This window comes from Apis cerana, linkage group LG1, assembly GCF_029169275.1.
Source record: "Apis cerana isolate GH-2021 linkage group LG1, AcerK_1.0, whole genome shotgun sequence".
Classification (NCBI taxonomy): Eukaryota; Metazoa; Arthropoda; class Insecta; order Hymenoptera; family Apidae; genus Apis; species Apis cerana.
Window position 1 is genome coordinate 8,484,014 of NC_083852.1, and position 24,871 is coordinate 8,508,884.

General features: G+C 29.4%; 1 long non-coding RNA gene across 1 annotated transcript; it reads left to right on the forward strand.

Moving 5' to 3' along the window:
• Positions 1-449: 449 nt before the first annotated feature.
• On the forward strand, positions 450-22,016 carry LOC133666704 (uncharacterized). Its single transcript, XR_009831198.1, has 4 exons — positions 450-1,203; positions 1,346-15,528; positions 15,613-15,877; positions 15,960-22,016. It is a non-coding gene; the product is annotated as an uncharacterized LOC133666704 (long non-coding RNA).
• Positions 22,017-24,871: the final 2,855 nt, after the last annotated feature.

Sequence of the window (24,871 nt, forward strand, 5' to 3'; positions counted from 1 at the left end):
TTTATTTTAATTTTGGTTAAAATTTTTAATTTGATTTAATTTTCAATATTTAGTTTTTATTTCAAAACTTTAATTTGATTTAATTTTCAATCTTTAATTTTTATTTCAAAATTTTTATTTAATTTATATTTTAATTTATAATTTTCTTTTAATTTTATATTTAACATTTAATTTGTTTTAATATTTAATTTGTTATAATATTATATAAATTTTAATTTGATTTATATTTTAATTTATAATTTTCTTTTAATTTTATATTTAACATTTAATTTGTTATAATATTATATAAATTTTAATTTGATTTATATTTTAATTTTTAATTTTCTTTTAATTTTATATTTAACCTTTAATTTGTTTTAATATTTAATTTGCTATAATATTATATAAATAATGACAAATTAAATATTAAAACAAATTAAATGTTAAATATAAAATTATTTATATAATAAATATATAATAATTATGTGGGTCTCGACGTAGTCACCTCCTCGTTGGTGAGACCCGGTAATTGGCATCGGTTTTCGTTTTATATTATTTGATCAAATTATTAGAAATATCACATTAAAAATATTGTATTAAAACTATATTAGAATGATTAGTTTTTGAAAACTGATGCCAAGCTAAGAACTACACTAGTTTTAAGTTTAAGTTTAAGTTTAAGTTTAAGTTTTTGTTATTGTATCTTTAACTTGTAAAATTTTGATTATTTTGCAAGAAATTTCGAAAATTTATAATTCGCGACATTATTTATTATAATTGATTATAATCTAAATTTTGATAGCGAACAATTATAACGTAATTTTTCCAAATTATTCAAATAATTTTCCAAATTTTTGTAAATAATTCATAAAAATTTTTGAATGTTAAAAAGTATCTTAGAACTCATAGCAGTATTTTCTTAAACAAATGTTTGAAACGAAAAAGAAAAAAAAGGAAAAATATCGAATATTTTACTTTTTTTTCCACCCTATCCCTCCCTTATTATACAATTTTATTTTCAGTAAATTTTTGTTACCGCGCGCGATCAGTAGAGTCAGTGTTTGCTTTCGTAAAAGTTTTTTTAAATTCTTTAACGAATAACGCGAAATTAGAATCAGTGTTTGTTCGCCGAATTTAATTTTTAACCGGTCGCGTTAAAAGACTACGCGTTTAGAGTCAGTGCTTCTCTCAAGAAAATACGGCGGTCATCCATCACGCGAAGAGGTAATTATCTATATCATTTTATTTAAATTCTTATTTTTTTATCTCAATATAAATCATTAGATTTTTAATTTTTAAATTTAGAATTCAATTTTCAATAATCTGGATTATGTTTTAAATTATGTTGTTTCTTTTTTTGTTACAGATATTTCCTAACATCCCCCTGCCAATATTCTTCGCATCTAATGGTGAGTCGCATGCATTTATGTTCCTCCGGTCACTCAATCATGTCGTAGGACGAAAGGTCCGAATCGACACGAGTGATTGGTTGTATACGTAGATTTTTGCAACGGGCATAGTGACCATGGATATATTTATTATATCCGTGAGTAGTAACATTTTCTGTGTTTATTAGCTCAGGCTAGATCTTCTTGCACATCGCGTTTCTCAAATACTAATAAACTAAAAATTTTCTTTTCTTTTTTACATTTCGCTTTATATTATAATATATTTTAATTATTCGATTTTCAATTTTCAACAATCATATAATACAAAATATAAAATTTTAAATTTTAGTTCCTTCGTATACGAAAATGTGTAAGAAGATATATCGCGACAGGTAGATTTCGGAATCAAAACAATAATATTGAACTTTGTGTTTCTAGTTTCTAATTCGAAACTATGTTTTGATGAAGGAATCGCCTGAGGTTATTAATGTTAACTTTAATTTTTCAATTCAATTAGTTTATTTTGCATTTAGTATTTCTTGTTGTAAATAAATTTCTTATTTATTTTTCTTTTGCTTTATTATTATATAGATATTATATAGATATCATAACTTTAATAAAATTAGAGTCATTAAATAAAATTTAAAGTAAAAATAGATGATGAAATAAAGAATATTAGTCCGTTAGAGAAAAAATAGATATTTATAATATTTTTTTAGTTTAGGATTTTCAGGTTTAACCCCTTCCGTGTCTATTGCCACGATCTCACTCACGTGCCCAGGTGTTACTTGGGTGAGAGAGAGGCAATAGGCATGATGACTATAGTTTATAAGTTTTTAACGGCGACTGACGATAAGTTAGTGATCGTGCACGATGTATTTTCCACATTATGTGTGTTTGCGATTAGGCTGTGGAATTGCATCGTTACGATTCTCATTTTTATTTATTATATTATCAATTATACGATTTACAATTTTGTTAATATTATCATAAAATTATAAATTGTAAATTGATACCAATTATTAAATTTTAGTAATGCCATTTTTATTGATAATTAAAATCGAGATAGATACGATTTTTTGTCGCGATTCACGCAATGATCATTAGCCATCGTCAGTCGATTTCAGGAAAAGGTACGTAAATTTAGAGTGTGAAAGTAGTATCAAACTCGGGTGTCGGAGGCGTCCCGGGACGTTCTCCCTAGTGTAGGCTTTTTGCACCCGGGTGTAATGTGTGAGAACCGTGGAGTGAGTGTGTTGGTGTGATTGTTTTGCCATTTTTTAAATATAGCGCTAGGTAGGATAGGTAGTATACTTTCTGGTGTGCGTGTTAATTATAAGTAGGTAGGGCCGGGCAGGTTGTCACAGTCTCTGGTCGGGTAGGCGCGTTTTCGCGTGACAACCTGTTTCAGGAAATACAATTTGAAAAATCGAGAGTGGAGCTGAGACGAGTGGTCATCGATGACCATTCGTTTCTGGTTTTACTTATATCGATTTTTCGAATTTCGCGGTCGCGGTCGCGAAATGGGCGAAACGAACGTGCGCTCGAGATTCTGCGCATGTGCGGACAATGGTCAGTAATGACTATTGGTCGTCCATGTGCACTCAGCTTTCGCGATTTAGTCTATTTTTTTTCTTTTTTTTTTTTGCGATTAGGAAATCTCGAGCCTAGACTTAAGTTTCAGCGGGCATTGCGCCCGAAGGAGGAAGACCGAAGAGGCCTCGACAAACTGTCACGAAGAGGGGCTGCAACGAATGGTTTCTCATTTTTTGGATTTTGTCTGGATCCAAAGAATGGGAAGTCATTGTTACTACTTTGTCACTATGCTCGTTTTAGAATCAGTAGTAGTAGTAGTAGTAGTAGTAGTAGTAGTAGTAGTAGTAGTAGTAATAGTATGGCCGATGAGAATTCCGGCCCAACGTACAATCATCATGGGCAAATGGGCAATCGCGATTTTTTAATTAGTGTTGCGACAAATAAATTACGGTTTGCATTAGAGTTGCGAATAAATAACAATCGCGTTTGATTTAGTGTTGCGTTTAATGAGACATCGCGATTTTTTTTAATAATTTTAATTTTAATAATACAATTTTTTATAAAAAGTATATTAAAAAATTTTACGTTTATTTTATTCCAAATTTTAATTATAGAGATATTAACTTTCAATTCATTTGCATTTGTATTAAATTCATTTTAAGAATTAGTGTTGCGTTGAAAAGTAATCGCGTTTTTGAAAATAGTGTTGCGTCAAAAAATAATCGCGTTTTTGAAAGTAGTGTTGCGCTAAAAAATGATCGCGTTTTTAAAAGTAGTGTTGCGTTTATAAAATGCCCATGATTCTTCCACTAATATTGTGGAAGTGATCCTGTTTTGGGATCATAAAATGCAGTTGCAAGAGCTGCAAAAATGTGGTCCTACTTTTGGATCACAAAGTGGGAAAACGGGCAATCGCGATTTTTTAATTAGTGTTGCGACAAATAAATTACGGTTTGCATTAGTGTTGCGAATAACAATCGCGTTTGCTTTAGTGTTGCGTTTTATGAGACATCGCGATTTTTTTTTAATAATTTTAATCATTATTAAATTTAATAATATAATTTTTTTTAAATAGTAGTATTAAAAAATTTTATGTTTATTTTATTTCGAGTTTTAATTAGAGATATTAACTTTCAATTCATTTGCATTTATATTAAATTCATTTTAAGAATTAGTGTTGCGTTGAAAAATAATCGCGTTTTTGAAAATAGTGTTGCGCTATAAAATGATCGCGTTTTTGAAAGTAGTGTTGCGTTTATAAAATGCCCATATTCTTCCACTAACATTGTGGAAATGATCCTGTTTTTGGATCACAAGTGTGGTCCTTATAGCCTTTTTTGGCTATAATTTTTTTTCAGCGCCCCTAATTATTACAGCATTTGTTAATGAAAATACTGCTAAAAAATTTATTCATTTGAATTTTAAACTCTCGTACTATTACATAAAATTGTTTGCATTATGCAATAAGAACATTAATTTATTTAATATTATAAATTAATATTCTTATTACGATATATTGATACAAACAGTTGATTTATTTGGAACAAATGACAAATAATTATTCGTTGTCAAAATTAAAATTAAATTTTTTTCTACTATTTCCCTAAAATTAAATAAAATTTGTTAGTATTTTTGCATTTTTAATTATGAAACAATTGAATAAATATTCGGAATTCCTGCGTGAAATATCAAAATAAAATTTTTAATTTATTCTATATGTAATTTTTAAGATATCTTCGATTAAATTTAAACTTAAATTTAAGATTTAAATAAATTTTAAGTATTAAATTTAAGTCTTAGATTTAAGTTTAATGTAAGATAGACATTTAAATTAAGTCTTAAATTTAAGTCTTAGGTTTAAGTTTAATGTAAAATAGACATTTAAATTAAGTTTATTGTAAGCACATTTCGTAAGATGATACGCTCCTTAACATAAAATCAACTCTATATATACAAATATTCATTCATAAATATTTTCAATCCCTTACTTTTTTTCTTTTTCCATTTCTTTTTTTTTTTTTTGTTAAATAGGAGCGTATCTTTAGTACGGATGATGCCAGTAGGATATATAAATCATAGATTTAAGATGTAGTATTAAGAATATAGATTAAGTTAGATGAACGATGATAAATAATTTATTTACCAATTGTATCACATTTCTTTTCTATGTACAAGATCTGATTTGTAGATAATTAATTGTATTATTTAATGTACTGGTCACTTTATTCAATAAATTCAACCTGATGGGTTTCGATGCGTAGTCACCTCCCCGTGGGTGAGACCCGGTAATTGGCATCGCTTTTCATACTTTTCATTTAAAAAGATATCTTCATTTCCATTCGAAAATTTTTCGAAAAGCGATGGCAAGCCAAGAACTACGCACACCTTCAATCTAGTTTAAAATGATTACTTTAAATTATTTTGATTAATTAACAATGGATTAGACTGAAGGTACTAATAAAGTCTTTTACATTCGATGTAAATGACAAGATGCGCGCATCTTAGGTCCTAGTTTTAAGTATAGTATAAGATAGGTTTAAGATTTAGAATTAAGATTTAATTTTAATATAGTCATCATAAATTATTATATTTCGATAAGATGCGTGCATTTTAGATGTAAGTCTTAGCATTAAGTATAAAATAAGATAGATTTAAGATTTAGTATTAAGACTTAGATTTTTATTATAATTGATTATACTCGATGTAAATGATAAGATGCATGCATCTTAGATTTAGGTTCTAACTTTAAGTATAATGTAAAATAGGTTTAAGATTTAGAAATAAGACTTAATTTTAATATATTCATTGTAATTTATTATATTTCGATAAGATGTGTTTTAGACGTAAGTCCTAGTTTTAAGTATAAAATAAGGATAGGTTTAAGATTTAGTATTAAGATCTAAAATAAGTTAATTTAAGACATCATCGATGGACGACGTTGGACGACGTTGGACGACGTTGGATCACGATAATCAACATACGACATAGATTTTTAATTCTTTTGTTACAATTTTTTATATTCGATGTAAATCATAAGATGCGAGCGTTTTAGACTTAAGTCCTAATTTTAAGTATATTTTTTAGGTTAGATTTAAGATTTAGTATTGAGATCTAGAATAAGTTTAGATTAGAATAAGTTAAGAATAGTTTAATACTTCATCGATGGACAACGTTGGACGTCGTTGGATCACCATAATGATACATCATACGACATAGATTTTAATTTGTTATAATTTCATATATTCAAGGTAAATTATAAGATGTATGCATCTTAGATTTAGGTACTAGTTTTTCGAATAATGTAAGATAGATGTAAGATACATGTAAGGTAAATGTAAGACGGATGTAAGATTTATTATTAAGATCTAGAATAAGTTACTTTAAGACTTCATCGATGGACGACGTTGGACGAAGATGGATAATTTATTTACAAATGTATCATATTTCTTTTCTATGTAATATAAGATTTGATTTGTAAATAATTCATTGTATCATTTCAATGTATTAGTCAGTAAATTATTCAATAAATTCAACCTGATGGGTCTCGATGCGTAGTCACCTCCCCGTGGGTGAGACCACGGGGTAATTGGCATCGCTTTTCACATTTTTCATTAAAAAAAAATATCTTAATTTCCATTCGAAAATTTTTCGAAAAGCGATGGCAAGCCAAGAACTACGCACACCTTCAATCTAGTCTAAAATGATTGCTTTAAATTATTTTGATTAATTAACAATGGATTAGATTGAAGGTACAAATATTCGATGTAAGTGACAAGATGCGCGCATCTTAGATTTAAGTTTTAGTTTTAAATATAATATAAGATAGATTTAAGATTTAATATTAAGGCTTAGATTTTAATATTTTTATTAGAATTGATTATACTCCATGTAAATGATAAGATGCATGCATCTTAGATTTAGATTCTAACTTTAAGTATAATGTAAAATAGGTTTAAGATTTAGAAATAAGACTTAATTTTAATATACTCATTGTAATTTATTATATTTCGATAAGATGCGTTTTAGACGTAAGTCCTAGTTTTAAGTATAAAATAAGGATAGATTTAAGATTTAGTATTAAGATCTAAAATAAGTTAATTTAAGACATCATCGATGGACGACGTTGGACGACGTTGGATCACGATAATCAACATACGACATAGATTTTTAATTTTTTTGTTAAAATTTTTTATATTCGATGTAAATCATAAGATGCGAGCGTTTTAGACTTAAGTCCTAGTTTTAAGTATAATATTTCTTAGGTTAGATTTAAGATTTAGTATTAAGATCTAGAATAAGTTAGTTTAAGATTTCATCGATGGACAACGTTAGACGACGTTGGACGACGTTGGACGACGTTGGATCACGATAATCAACATACGATATAGATTTTTAATTTTTTTGTTAAAATTTTTTATATTCGATGTAAATCATAAGATGCGAGTGTTTTAGACTTAAGTCCTAGTTTTAAGTATAAAATAAGGATAGATTTAGTATTAAGATCTAAAATAAGTTAATTTAAGACATCATCGATGGACGATGTTGGACGACGTTGGATCACGATAATCAACATACGACATAGATTTTTAATTTTTTTGTTAAAATTTTTTATATTCGATGTAAATCATAAGATGCGAGCGTTTTAGACTTAAGTCCCAGTTTTAAGTATAATATTTTTTAGGTTAGATTTAAGATTTAGTATTAAGATCTAGAATAAGTTAGTTTAATTTCATCGATGGACGACATTGGACGACGTTGGACGACGTTGGACGACGTTGGACGACGTTGGACGACGGTGGACGACGATGGAGGATCACGATGATTAACATAGGATAATAATATCAATTTCCTTTTTATAATTTCTTATATTCCATTTATGAGTGGACGTTAATGGACATCGCTTGACATCGGTGCACATGATTGGATGACGTTGGACGATATTGGACGATGTTGGACAACGTGGGACTGCATTGAATCACGATGATCAACATAGGAGAATAATTTTAAATTTAAATTCCTTTTTATAATTTCTTATATTCGATATTTCAATGGACATCAATGGCCATTGATTGACATCGGTGGACATTGTTGGATGACGTTGGACGACGTTGAACGACATTAAACGACGTTGGACGACGTTGGACGACGGTGGACGACGGTGGACTACCGTGGATTACGGTGGATTACGGTGGATTACGGTGGATTACGGTGGACGATAGTGGACGACGGTGGACAACGTTGGACGACGGTGGACGACGTTGGACGATAGTGGACGATAGTGGACGACGTTGGACGACGTTGGACGACGTTGGACGACGGTGGACGACGTTGGACGATAGTGGACGACGTTGGACGACGTTGGACGACGTTGGACGACGGTGGACGATGTTGGACGATAGTGGACGACGTTGGACGACGTTGGACAACGTTGGACGACGGTGGACGACGGTGGACGACGGTGGACGACGATGGAGGATCACGATGATTAACATAGGATAATAATATCAATTTCCTTTTTATAATTTCTTATATTCCATTTATGAGTGGACGTTAATGGACATCGCTTGACATCGGTGCACATGATTGGATGACGTTGGACGATATTGGACGATGTTGGACAACGTGGGACTGCATTGAATCACGATGATCAACATAGGAGAATAATTTTAAATTTAAATTCCTTTTTATAATTTCTTATATTCGATATTTCAATGGCCATTGATTGACATCGGTGGACATTGTTGGATGACGTTGGACGACGTTGAACGACATTAAACGACGTTGGACGACGGTGGACGACGGTGGACTACCGTGGATTACGGTGGATTACGGTGGATTACGGTGGATTACGGTGGATTACGGTGGATTACGGTGGATTACGGTGGATTACGGTGGATTACGGTGGATTACGGTGGATTACGGTGGACGATAGTGGACGACGGTGGACAACGTTGGACGACGGTGGACGACGTTGGACGATAGTGGACGACGTTGGACGACGTTGAACGATAGTGGACGACGTTGGACGACGTTGGACGACGGTGGACGACGGTGGACGACGATGGAGGATCACGATGATTAACATAGGATAATAATATCAATTTCCTTTTTATAATTTCTTATATTCCATTTATGAGTGGACGTTAATGGACATCGTTTGACATCGGTGCACATGATTGGATGACGTTGGACGATATTGGACGATGTCGGACAACGTGGGACTGCATTGAATCACGATGATCAACATAGGAGAATAATTTTAAATTTAAATTCCTTTTTATAATTTCTTATATATCAATGGACATCAATGGCCATTGATTGACATCGGTGGACATTGTTGGATGACGTTGGACGACGTTGGACGAGATTGAACGACATTGGACGACACTGAACGACGTTAGACGACATTGAACGACGTTGACAATGTTGGACGGCATGGTAATGAACATACGACATAGATTTTAATTTCTTTGTTATAATTTCTTATATTCGATATAAATCATAAGATGCGTGCATCTTCGATTTAGGTCCTGGTTTCTAGAATTGTGTAAGGTAGATATAAGATTTAAGATAGATGTAAGAAATATGTAAGATCGATGTAAGGTTTTGTATTAAGATAGATGTAAATTTTAGTATTAAGATCTAATATAAGTTAAATTTAAGATATCATCGATGGACAACGTTGGACGACGATGGATAAATCATTTATCAATTGTATCATATTTCTTTTCTACTTTTAAGAATTAATTTATATATAATTAATTGTATCATTTAATGTATTAGTCACTTTGTTCAATAAATTCAACCTGATGGGTCTCGATGCGTAGTCACCTCCCCGTGGGTGAGACCCGGTAATTGGCATCGCTTTTCATATTTTTCATTTAAAAAGTATTAATTCATTCCATTCGAAAATTTTTCGAAAAGCGATGGCAAGCCAAGAACTACGCACACCTTCAATCTAGTCTAAATATGATTGCTTTAAATTATTCTGATTAACTGTCTATGGACTAGATTGAAGGTAATAAAATCTGTACAAGGTTATTCTGGTTAATTTTTTCTTGTATTTCTATAATTTTTTAAGAAAATTTTAGCGATTTTATCTTTTTTCTCTTTTTTTAAATAAGACCAGAATGTCTTTGAATATTAGTTAATAAACGAATATTAAATTATTATTATTAAGGACATTATTTATATCCGTATCAAGATACTCTTCTCAACTTAAAGCGAAAAATAAGATTCTTAATTCTTTGATATATCTTTCGTTTTATTTTTCATCTCGAGTGGTTTCATGTGATCCTTCGAATCGTTTCTTACTTTTTTCTTCAATTTATCCTCATTTCTATCTTCGTTTGTTGTTTCTTTTTTATTTATTTCAAGTTATTGTCAATCACATGTAACGCAACAGTGGCAAGAGTTGTTAGATTAGTACTTTACTTTCAGTGGTCAGTCAAAGATCCGCGCTCTGATCGATTGGTGCCACCGAGTACTCGATCAGAGTTAAGCCTTACGGTAGAAGAATGTCTTTGTTAGCCAGCATAGGTGGTCGAGGATCTTCCTCGTTCCTTCCTGTGTTGCTGGGACAAATATCTTCTTCTGTTAGGCCGCTGTCGTAATTTTTGATTGACAATTGACAAGTATCGTCTATTCAGCGATTCTCCACTAATGTAAGTCGTAACATGAGAATGACAATGATTAATAGGATATTCCTCTTTTTCAATTACTTTATTATTTTTATCGATGACGTATCTTACGTTTTTCTTCAATATTTATTTCTATCTCGTTTTGCTCTTCGTTCTGAACATTACAATTTTCTTTTAATTAAATAATAAATTACTTGAAAAAGTTTTTCTATTTTTGCTGTAAGTTGATCAAGAAGAGTATTCTTGATATCTTGAAAATAGATTTAAGATTTAATATTAAGATTTAAATTATAATATTTGCATTGTAATTTATTATATTTCGCGTTAAGATGCATTTTTAGACGTAAGTCATAGTTTTAAATGTAATATAAGATAGATTTAAGATTTAGTATTAAGATTTAAATTTTAATATTTTTATTATAATTTATCATACTCGATGTAAATGATAAGATGCATGCATCTTAGATTTAAATCCTAGCTTTAAATATAATATAAGATAGATTTAAGATTTAATATTAAGATTTAGATTTTTATTATAATTGATTATTATAATTGACTCGATGTAAATGATAAGATACATGTATCTTAGATTTAGGTCCTAGGCTTTAAGTATAGTATAAGATAGATTTAAGATTTAGAATTAAGACTTAATTTTAATATATTCATTGTAATTTATTATATTTCGATAAGATGCGTGCGTTTTAGACGCATTAGTATTAAGTATAAAATAAGGTAGATTTAATATTTAATATTATGATCTAGAATAAGTTAAATTAAGATTTCATCGTTGGACATCGTTGGATGGCGTTGGACGGCGTTGAATCACGATGATTAATATAGGATAATGATTTTAATTTCCTTTTTATAATTTTTTATATTCGATGTTTCAGTGGACATCAATTGACATTGGTGGACAACGTTGCACGACATTGGACGACGGTGGACGACAGTGGACGACGTTGGACGACGATGGACGATATTGGACGGCATTGAATCACGATGGTCAACATAGAATAATGATTTTAATTTCCTTTTTATAATTTTTTATATTCGATGTTTCAGTGAACATCAACGGACATCGATTGACATCGGTAGATAACGTTACACGACGTTGAACGACATTGAATGACGTTGGATGATGTTGGATGACATTGGATGACGGTGGGCGACGGTGGACAACGGTGGATGACGCTGGACAACGGTGGATGGCGTTGAATCACGATGATCAACATAGAATAATGATTTTAATATCCTTTTTATAATTTCTTATATTCGATGTTTCAGTGGACATCAATGGATATCGATGGACATCGATGAACAACGTAGTATGACGTTGGATCGCGAAAATCTCTGTAGTACAGATTTTAATTTCCTTTTTCTAATTTCTTATATTCGATCAGTGGATATCGGTGGATATTGTTGAACGACGTTGGATGATGGTGATCAACATAAAATAATAATTTTAATTTCCTTTCTATAATTTCATATATTCGTTGTATGGATGAATATTGATTGACAACGTTGGATGACGTTGAACGATATTGGATCACAATAATCAGCATACGACATAGATTTTAATTTCTTTATTATAATTTCTTATATTTGATGTATCGATAGAAAACAATGGACATCGATGAACAACATAGAACGACATTTGATCACGGTAATCAATATAGAATACGGATTTTAATTTCCTTTTTATAATTTTTTATATGGGACGTAAATCATAAGATGCGAGTATTTTAGATTTAAGTCCTAGTTTTAAATATAATATTTATTTAGGTTTTGGTATAAAAATTTAATATTTAAAATAATTTAATTTAAAATGGGCATGGATGAACAACGCTGGATGCCGTTGAATCACGATAATCAGCATACGACATAGATTTTAATTTCTTTTTTTATAATTTCTTATATTCGATGTAACGATGGACATTGTTGGACGGCATTGAATCACGATAATCAACATATGACATAGCTTTTAATACGATTAGATTTTTTTTATAATTTGTTATATTTGACGTAAATCATAAGATGCGAGAGTTTTAGATTTAATTCCTAGTTTTTAATATAATACTTTTATATAGATATAATATAGTTTTGAAACTTAATATTAAAATTTTGAATAAGTTAATTTAAAATTTCATCGATAGACATCGATGGACAACATTGGACGTCGTTGGATCACGATAATCGGTATATGACATAGATTTTAATTTCTTTATTATAATTTCTTATATTCGATGTATCGATGGACAACGATGGACATCGATCGACAACGTTGGACGATGTTGGACGATGTTTGATCACGATAATCAGCATACGACAGATTTAATTTTTTTTACAATTTTTTATATTCTATGTAACGATGGACAATGCTGATTGGAGATTGGATCACGATATTCAACATACGATATAGCTTTTAATACGATTAGATTTCTTTTTTATAATTTGTTATATTCGACGTAAATCATAAGATGCGAGCATGTTAGACTTAACTCCTAGTTTTAAGTATATTTTTTTTAGGATAGATTTAAGATTTAATATTAAGATTTAGAATAAATTAATTTAAGATTTCATCGATGCATATCGATGGACAACGTTGGACACCGTTGGATCACAATAATCAGTATAGATTTTTAATTTTTTTATAATTTATAATGATTTCAATTTCATTTTTATAATTTCTTATATTCGATGTATCAATGAACATCGTTGGACGACGTTGGATCACGATAATCAATACGGATAGAATACGGATTTTAATTTCTTATATTCGATGGTTAATTCTTATAACGATGGAAAATGTTGGACGGCGTTGGATCACGATAATGAACATACGATAGAGCTTTTAATATTATTAGATTTCTTTACTATAATTTGTTATATTCAATGTATCGATTAACAACAATGGACATCTATCGACGGCGTTGGATGATATTTGATCATGATAATCAGCATACGACATAGATTTTAATTTATTTTTTTATAATTTCTTATATTCGATGGACAATGTTGGACAGCGTTGGACGACGTTGGATCATGATATACGTAATAAATTTTAATTTATTATAATTTCTTATATTCGATGTAAATCATAAAATGCATGCATCTTAGATTTAAGTATTAGTTTTAAGTATTAGTTTTAAGCATAATGTAAGATAGATGTAATATTTAATATTAAGATTTATAAATAACTAATTGTATTATTTCAATTGTATTATTCAATTTGTTCAATAAATTCAACCTGATGGGTCTCGATGCGTAGTCACCTCCCCGTGGGTGAGACCCGGTAATTGGCATCGCTTTTCATATTTTTCATTTAAAAAGATATTTTCATTTCCGTTCGAAAATTTTTCGAAAAGCGATGGCAAGCCAAGAACTACGCGCACCTTCAATCTAATCTAAAATAACTGCTTTGAATTATTATGATTAATTTACAATAGATTAGATTGAAGGTACTAATAAAGTCTTTTACATTCGATGTAAATGACAAGATGCGCGCATCTTTTAAGTATAATGTAAGATAGATTTAAGATTTAATATTAAGATTTAGATTTTTATTATAATTGATTATACTCGATCTAAATGATAAGATGCATGCATCTTAGATTTAGGTCTTAGTTTTTTTAATAATATTAGATAGATATAAGATATATGTAAGACAGATGTAAGATATATGTAAGATATATGTAAGATCGATGTAAGATCGATGTAAAATAAATGTAAGATCGATGTAAAATAGATGTAAGACTTAGTATTAAAATCTGTAAGTTAAATTTAATATTTCATCGATGGACGACGTTGGACGACGTTGGATCACGATAATCAGCATACAACATAGTTTTTAATTTTTTATAATTTTTTATATTCGATGTAAATCATAAGATGCATGCATCTTTGATTTAGGTCCTGGTTTCTTGAATTATGTAAGATAGATATAAGATGTAAGATAAATGTAAAAAATATGTAAGATCGATGTAAGATAAATGTAAGGTTTAGTATTAATATAGATGTAAGATTTAGTATTAGGATCTAGTATAAGTTAAATTTAAGTCTTCAACGATGGACGACGTTGGACGACGATGGATAAATCATTTACCAATTGTATCATATTTCTATCTTTAAGATTTAGTTTATAGATAATTAATTGTATCATTTAACGTACTGCTCGATTTGTTCAATAAATTCAACCTGATGGGTCTTGATGCGTAGTCACGTCCCCGTGGGTGAGACCCGGTAATTGGCATCGCTTTTCATATTTTTCATTTAAAAAGATATCTTCATTTCCATTCGTAAATTTTGCGAAAAGCGATGGCAAGCCAAGAACTATGCACACTTTCAATCTAGTCTAAATTGATTGCGTTAAATTATTTTGATTAATTAACAATGGATTAGATTGAAGGTACTTATAAAGTCTTTTACATTCGATGTGAATGACAAGATGCACGTATCTTAGATTTAGGTCCTAACTTTAAGTATAATGTAAAGTAGGTTTAAGATTTAGAATTAAGACTTAATTTTAATATGTTCATTGTAATTTATTATATTTCGGTAAGATGCGTGCGTTTTATATGTAAATTCTAGTTTTAAGTATAAAATAAGATAGATTTAAGATTTAGTATTAAGATCTAAAATAAGTTAAATTAAGAAAGATATCGATAGACAACGTTGGACGACGTTGGACGACGTTGAACGACATGGGATGACAATGATTAACATAGAATAATGATTTTAATTTCTTTTTTATAATTTCTTATATTCGATATATCAATGGACATCGAATAATATCAATGAACATCGTTGGACATCGACTGACATCAATGGACATCGTTGGACATCATTTGACATCATTAGACATCCTTCGACGACGACAGTGAACGACGTTGGACGACAGTGTACGACATTGGATGACATTGGACGGCGGTGGACGACGTTGGACAACTGTGGACGACGTTGGGTGACAGTGGACAATGTTGGACGACGTAGGACTTCATTTAATCACGATGATCAACATAGGAAAATGATTTTCATTTCCCTTTTCTAATTTTTTACATTTGATGTTTTAGTGGACATTAGTGGCCATCCATTGACATCAGTGGACATCGTTGGACGACATGGGACTGCATTGAATCACGATGATCAACATAGGAGAATGATTTTAATTCCCTTTTTATAATTTCTTATATTCGATGTTTCAATGGACATAAATGGCCATCGATTGATATCGGCGGACATCATTGGACGACGTTGGGCGACATAGATACGAATTTCTTTATTAAAATTTCTTATATTCGATGTATCGATGGAAAACAGTGGACATCGATGAATAACGTAGGAGAACGTTGGATCACGATAATCAATATAGAACGGATTTTAATATCGTTTTTATAATTTCTTATATTCGATGTTTCAGTGGACATCAATGGATATCGATGGACATCGATGAACAACGTAGTATGACGTTGGATCGCGAAAATCTCTATAGTACAGATTTTAATTTCCTTTTTCTAATTTCTTATATTCGATCAGTGGATATCGGTGGATATTGTTGAACGACGTTGGATGATGGTGATCAACATAAAATAATAATTTTAATTTCCTTTCTATAATTTCATATATTCGTTGTATGGATGAATATTGATTGACAACGTTGGATGACGTTGAACGATATTGGATCACAATAATCAGCATACGACATAGATTTTAATTTCTTTATTATAATTTCTTATATTTGATGTATCGATAGAAAACAATGGACATCGATGAACAACATAGAACGACATTTGATCACGGTAATCAATATAGGATACGGATTTTAATTTCCTTTTTATAATTTTTTATATGGGACGTAAATCATAAGATGCGAGTATTTTAGATTTAAGTCCTAGTTTTAAATATAATATTTATTTAGGTTTTGGTATAAAAATTTAAGATTTAAAATAATTTAATTTAAAATGGGCATGGATGAACAACGCTGGATGCCGTTGAATCACGATAATCAGCATACGACATAGATTTTAATTTCTTTTTTTATAATTTCTTATATTCGATGTAACGATGGAGAATATTGGACAACGTTGGATCACGATAATCAACATAAGATATAGCTTTCAAAATGATTAGATTTCTTTATTATAATTTGTTATATTCGACGTAAATCATAAGATGCATCTTAGATTTAGGTCTTAGTTTTTAATAATATAAGATAGATGTAAGATAGATGTAAAGTTTAGTATTAAGATATATGTAACATTTAGTATTAAGATCTAATATAAATTAAATTTAAGTCTTCAACGATGGACGACGTTGGACGACGATGGATCATGATATACGTAATAAATTTTAATTTATTATAATTTCTTATATTCGATGTAAATCATAAGATGCATGCATCTTAGATTTAAGTATTAGTTTTAAGTATTAGTTTTAAGCATAATGTAAGATAGATGTAATATTTAGTATTAAGATTTATAAATAACTAATTGTATTATTTCAATTGTACTATTCAATTTGTTCAATAAATTCAACCTGATGGGTCTCGATGCGTAGTCACCTCCCCGTGGGTGAGACCCGGTAATTGGCATCGCTTTTCATATTTTTCATTTAAAAAAATATCTTCATTTCCATTCGAAAATTTTTCGAAAAGCGATGGCAAGCCAAGAACTACGCACACCTTCAATCTAGTCTAAATATGATTGCTTTAAATTATTCTGATTAACTGTCTATGGACTAGATTGAAGGTAATAAAATCTGTACAAGGTTATTCTGGTTAATTTTTTCTTGTATTTCTATAATTTTTTAAGAAAATTTTAGCGATTTTATCTTTTTTCTCTTTTTTTAAATAAGACCAGAATGTCTTTGAATATTAGTTAATAAACGAATATTAAATTATTATTATTAAGGACATTATTTATATCCGTATCAAGATACTCTTCTCAACTTAAAGCGAAAAATAAGATTCTTAATTCTTTGATATATCTTTCGTTTTATTTTTCATCTCGAGTGGTTTCATGTGATCCTTCGAATCGTTTCTTACTTTTTTCTTCAATTTATCCTCATTTCTATCTTCGTTTGTTGTTTCTTTTTTATTTATTTCAAGTTATTGTCAATCACATGTAACGCAACAGTGGCAAGAGTTGTTAGATTAGTACTTTACTTTCAGTGGTCAGTCAAAGATCCGCGCTCTGATCGATTGGTGCCACCGAGTACTCGATCAGAGTTAAGCCTTACGGTAGAAGAATGTCTTTGTTAGCCAGCATAGGTGGTCGAGGATCTTCCTCGTTCCTTCCTGTGTTGCTGGGACAAATATCTTCTTCTGTTAGGCCGCTGTCGTAATTTTTGATTGACAATTGACAAGTATCGTCTATTCAGCGATTCTCCACTAATGTAAGTCGTAACATGAGAATGACAATGATTAATAGGATATTCCTCTTTTTCAATTACTTTATTATTTTTATCGATGACGTATCTTACGTTTTTCTTCAATATTTATTTCTATCTCGTTTTGCTCTTCGTTCTGAACATTACAATTTTCTTTTAATTAAATAATAAATTACTTGAAAAAGTTTTTCTATTTTTGCTGTAAGTTGATCAAGAAGAGTATTCTTGATATCTTGAAAATAGATTTAAGATTTAATATTAAGATTTAAATTATAATATTTGCATTGTAATTTATTATATTTCGCGTTAAGATGCGTTTTTAGACGTAAGTCATAGTTTTAAATGTAATATAAGATAGATTTAAGATTTAGTATTAAGATTTAAATTTTAATATTTTTATTATAATTTATCATACTCGATGTAAATGATAAGATGCATGCATCTTAGATTTAAATCCTAGCTTTAAATATAATATAAGATAGATTTAAGATTTAATATTAAGATTTAGATTTTTATTATAATTGATTATTATAATTGACTCGATGTAAATGATAAGATACATGTATCTTAGATTTAGGTCCTAGGCTTTAAGTATAGTATAAGATAGATTTAAGATTTAGAATTAAGACTTAATTTTAATATATTCATTGTAATTTATTATATTTCGATAAGATGCGTGCGTTTTAGACGCATTAGTATTAAGTATAAAATAAGGTAGATTTAATATTTAATATTATGATCTAGAATAAGTTAAATTAAGATTTCATCGTTGGACATCGTTGGATGGCGTTGGACGGCATTGAATCACGATGATTAATATAGGATAATGATTTTAATTTCCTTTTTATAATTTTTTATATTCGATGTTTCAGTGGACATCAATTGACATTGGTGGACAACGTTGCACGACATTGGACGACGGTGGACGACGATGGAGGATCACGATGATTAACATAGGATAATAATATCAATTTCCTTTTTATAATTTCTTATATTCCATTTATGAGTGTACGTTAATGGACATCGCTTGACATCGGTGCACATGATTGGATGACGTTGGACGATATTGGACGATGTTGGACAACGTGGGACTGCATTGAATCACGATGATCAACATAGGAGAATAATTTTAAATTTAAATTCCTTTTTATATTTTCTTATATTCGATATTTCAATGGACATCAATGGCCATTGATTGACATCGGTGGACATTGTTGGATGACGTTGGACGACGTTGAACGACATTAAACGACATTAAACGACGTTGGACGACGTTGGACGACGGTGGACGACGGTGGACTACCGTGGATTACGGTGGATTACGGTAGATTACGGTGGATTACGGTGGATTACGGTGGACGATAGTGGACGACGGTGGACAACGTTGGACGATAGTGGATGACGTTGGACGACGTTGGACGACGTTGGACGACGTTGGACGACGGTGGACAACGTTGGACGATAGTGGACGACGTTGGACGACGTTGGACGACGTTGGACGACGGTGGACGACGTTGGACGATAGTGGACGACGTTGGACGACGTTGAACGACGTTGGACGACGGTGGACGACGTTGGACGATAGTGGACGACGTTGGACGATGTTGGACAACGGTGGACGACGGTGGACGACGATGGAGGATCACGATGATTAACATAGGATAATAATATCAATTTCCTTTTTATAATTTCTTATATTCCATTTATGAGTGGACGTTAATGGACATCGTTTGACATCGGTGCACATGATTGGATGACGTTGGACGATATTGGACGATGTTGGACAACGTGGGACTGCATTGAATCACGATGGTCAACATAGGAGAATAATTTTAAATTTAAATTCCTTTTTATAATTTCTTATATTTCAATGGACATCAATGGCCATTGATTGACATCGGTGGACATTGTTGGATGACGTTGGACGACGTTGGACGAGATTGAACGACATTGGACGACACTGAACGACGTTAGACGACATTGAACGACGTTGACAATGTTGGACGGCATGGTAATGAACATACGACATAGATTTTAATTTCTTTGTTATAATTTCTTATATTCAATGTAAATCATAAGATGCATGCATCTTAGATTTAGGTCCTAGGATGATAAGTATAATATAAGATAGGTTTAAGATTTAGTATTAATATCTAGAATAAGTTAATTTATGATTTCATCGATGGATATCGATGGACAACGTTGGACGTCGTTGGATCGCGAAAATCAATATAGCGTACAGATTTTAATTTCCTTTTTCTAATTTCTTATATGTGATGTATCAATGGACATCGGTGGACATTGGTAGGCATCGTTAGATGAAGTTGGACGATGTTGGATCACGATAATTAGCATACGACATAGATTTTAATTTCTTTTTTTATATTTTCTTATATTTATATGTAACGATGGAGAATGCAGGAAGGCGTTGGATCACGATAATCATTTTATTATAATTTGTTATATTTGATGTATCGATGGACCAATCGATCGACGACGTTGGACGATATTTGATCACGATAATCAGCATACAACATAGATTTTAATTTCTTTATTATAATTACTTGTATCGATGTATCGATGGACAACGATGTACATCGATGGACAACGTAGGACAAGGTTGGATCGCGATAGTCAGTATAGAATATGGATTTTAATTCCCTTTTTATAATTTCTTATATTCGATGTAACGATGGAGAATATTGGACAACGTTGAATCACAATAATCGACATACGATATAGCTTTCAATATTATTAGGTTTCTTTATTATAATATGTTATATTCGATATATCGATGGACAACGATGGACATCGATCGACGACGTTGGATGATATTTGATCCCGATAATCAGCATACGACATAGATTTTAATTTCTTTATTATAATTACTTGTATTCGATGTATCGATGGACAACGATGGACATCGATCGACGACGTTGGACGATATTTGATCCCAATAATAAGCATACGACATAGATTTTAATTTCTTTATTATAATTACTTGTATTCGATGTATCGATGGACAACGATGGACATCGATCGACGACGTTGGACGATATTTGATCTCGATAATCAGCATACGACATAGATTTTAATTTCTTTATTATAATTACTTGTATTCGATGTATCGATGGACAACGATGGACATCGATCGACGACGTTGGACGGTATTTGATCCCGATAATCAACATACGACATAGATTTTAATTTCTTTTTTTATAATTTCTTATATTCGATGTAACGATGGAGAATATTGGACAACGTTGGATCACGATAATCAACATAAGATATAGCTTTTAAAATGATTAGATTTCTTTATTGTTATTTATTATATTCGACGTAAATCATAAGATGCATGCATCTTAGATTTAGGTCCTAGTTTTTCGAATAATGTAAGATAGATATAAGACGTAAGATATATGTAAGGTAAATGTAAGATAGATATAAGATAGATGTAAGATTTAGTATTAAGATCTATTAAGTATAATTTAAATTGAAGGCTTCACCAATGGATGACGTTGGGCAACGATGAATAATTTATTTACCAACTGTATCATATTTTTTTTCTATGTAATATAAGATTTAGTTTGTAGATAATTCATTGTATCATTTCAATGTATTAGTCAATAAATTATTCAATAAATTCAACCTTATGGGTCTCGATGCGTAATCACCTCCCCGTAGGTGAGACCCGGTAATTGGCATCGCTTTTCATATTTTTAATAAAAAAAAATATTTTAATTTCCATTTGAAAACTTTTCGAAAAGTGATGGCAAGCCAAGAACTACGCACACCTTCAATCTAGTCTAAAATGATTGCTTTAAATTATATTGATTAATTGACAATGGATTAGATTGAAGGTACAAATAAAGTTTTTTTACATTCGATGTAAGTGACAAGATGCGCGCATCTTAGATTTAAGTTTTAGTTTTAAGTATAATATAAGATAAATTTAAGATTTAATATTAAGACTTAGATTTTAATATTTTTATTATAATTGATTACACTCGATGTAAATGATAAGATGCATGCATCTTAGATTTAGGTTCTAACTTTAAGTATAATGTAAAATAGGTTTAAGATTTAGAAATAAGACTTATATAATTTTAATATATTCATTATAATTTATTACATTTCGATAAGATGCGTTTTAGACGTAAGTCCTAGTTTTAAGTATAAAATAAGATAGGTTTAAGATTTAGTATTAAGATCTAGAATAAGTTAATTTAAGAAAATTTCATCGATGGACGACGTTGGACAACGATAATCATCATTGGACATAGATTTTAATTTCTTTATTATAAGATATTATATTCGATGTAAATGATAAAATGCATGCGTTTTAAATTTAAGTTTTAAGTTTTAAGTTTTATGTAAGATAGATTTAAAATTTGAAGTTTAAGGTGTAGTATTAAGATCTTAGATTAAATTAATTTAAGAAGATTTTATCGATGGATGACGTTTTAATTTTAAGTATAATATAAGATAGATTTAAGATTTAGTATTAAAATCTAAATTAAGTTAATTTAAGACATCATCGATGGACATCGATGGACGACGTTGGATCACGATAATCAACATACGACATAGATTTTTAATTTTTTTGTTACAATTTTTTATATTCGATGTAAATCATAAGATGCGAGCGTTTTAGACTTGAGTCCTAGTTTTAAGTATAATATTTTTTAGGTTAGATTTAAGATGTAATATTAAGATCTAGAATAAATTAGTTTAAGATTTCATCGATAGACAACGTTGAACGTCGTTGTATCACCATAATGATACATCATACGACATAGATTTTCATTTGTTATAATTTCTTATATTCAATGTAAATCATAAGATGCATGCATCTTAGATTTAGGTACTGGTTTTTCGAATAATGTAAGATAGATGTAAGGTAGATGTAAGATAGATGTAAGATAAATGTAAGACGGATGTAAGATTTATTATTAAGATCTAGAATAAGTTACTTTAAGACTTCATCGATGGACGACGTTGGACAACGACCATTATCAGACAGATTTTAATTTCTTCATTCCAAGATATTATATTCGATATAAATGATAAAATGCGCTTTAAATTTAAGTCCTTAACTTAAGTTTTAAGTTAATATAATATAAATGTGTATTGTAAAATTAAGCAGTTATTGTAAGCACAATATATTCAAAGATATACTAATTTAAAGCAATAAAGTAAAAAATATTAATTCAATATATTAAACTTTTTAATAAATTTTGTTGTTATTTAATGTTTTATGTTTTGTGTTTTGTTTTTTATTTTTTGTTTTTTGTTTTTTGTTTTTTGTTTTTTTCAGATGGGTCTCGATGCATAGTCACCTCCTCGTTGGTGAGACCCGGTAATTGGCATCGCTTTTCAAATTCTACTTTTAAAAAAATATATTATAAATATTCCATGAAAAATTTTTCGAAATATTTTAAATTTAAAAATATAAAATATATTTCATCAATAATAGTTTTCGAAAAGCGATGGCAAGAACTACGCATATCTGCATAATCTAGTCTAAAATATGATTATTATTAATTATTTTGATTAATTATTAATAGACTAGACTGCAGATATTAGTAAAATATAATTAATAATTAGTAAATTATTCTGTATAACATAACAATACAAAGATATTCTCATTATCTCTTTCTCGTTATTTTATTCTCCAATTTTCAACATTTTTTAAAATTTTAGTAATTTTATTTCTTTTCTTTTTCTAAAATGAAAGTATCTTTAACATAGATTTTAATGAATAAATAAATATTAATTAGATTAAGTTTAAATATCAAGTTTAGCATTTCGTATCAAAATATATTTAAAAAATAAAATTTTTATGATTATTTTATGGTTGATTGCTTTTTTCTCGTTTATTTCAAGTTATTGTTAATCACATGTCAAATAACAATTGTAAAAATCATTGGACACGTGCTCTATTTTCGGTAGCCAATCAAGAAGGATCCCACCCTTCATTGGTACTTTTGAATACCCGATCAGAATTAGATCTTATAATCATTGTTCCTTGTAAATCGACTCTGGAATTTATATCATCACGATGTAAATCCTTCTTTTGACTTCTTCAAACTGCTGTCAAACTCTTGATTTTAAATTAAATTGCAAATGATCAACATTTTAAAGTTTTCTTTTTTTGTTTTAAGTTAACAAGAATATTCTTAATACAGACATTGCAAATAAACATAAAGTTAAGATTTTAGACCAAAAATGAGTTAATTTAAAATCTATAGACAATGTGAGGTAATGATAGTCAATGATAAACAACGTGAAATTGAACTTTTAATTATTTATAATAATTTATAACATGATATGTTAGTAACAAATTGCGATCAGTGTAAAAATAATTTTTATATTGAATCTTCTTTGATATTTTCCTTTGATATTTAAATTTTATAATTTTATATAATTTATATAATTTATACATATATAATATATATAATTTATACATAATATATACATAATATAATAATTTATACATAATATATACATAATATATAATTTTACACATTTTTATATAATTTTTATTTATATATAATATTATTATATATAATATAATAATATATTATTTATATATATATTAATAATATATTATTTCTATATATTAATTTCTTTTTTTATGTTTTTTATGTTACATATTTTATTAATTTACTAATTTTTATTAATTAAAATTAATATTATTTATATTTCTATTTTAATTTTTTTTCTTGTTTCCTATTTAATTAATTATTATTTAACAAATTTATTTAAACTTATTTTTAATATTTTATGTTATTATTTTACAAATAAATTTTGATAGTCATTTCTTCATGAAAATTATATTAATAATTGATATCGTTTTTTGTAGATTGTTTTTTAAAAAATTTTCAATATTTTTTTAAAATAATTTTATTTGAATTTTAAAACGATATCAAGTTAAGAACAACT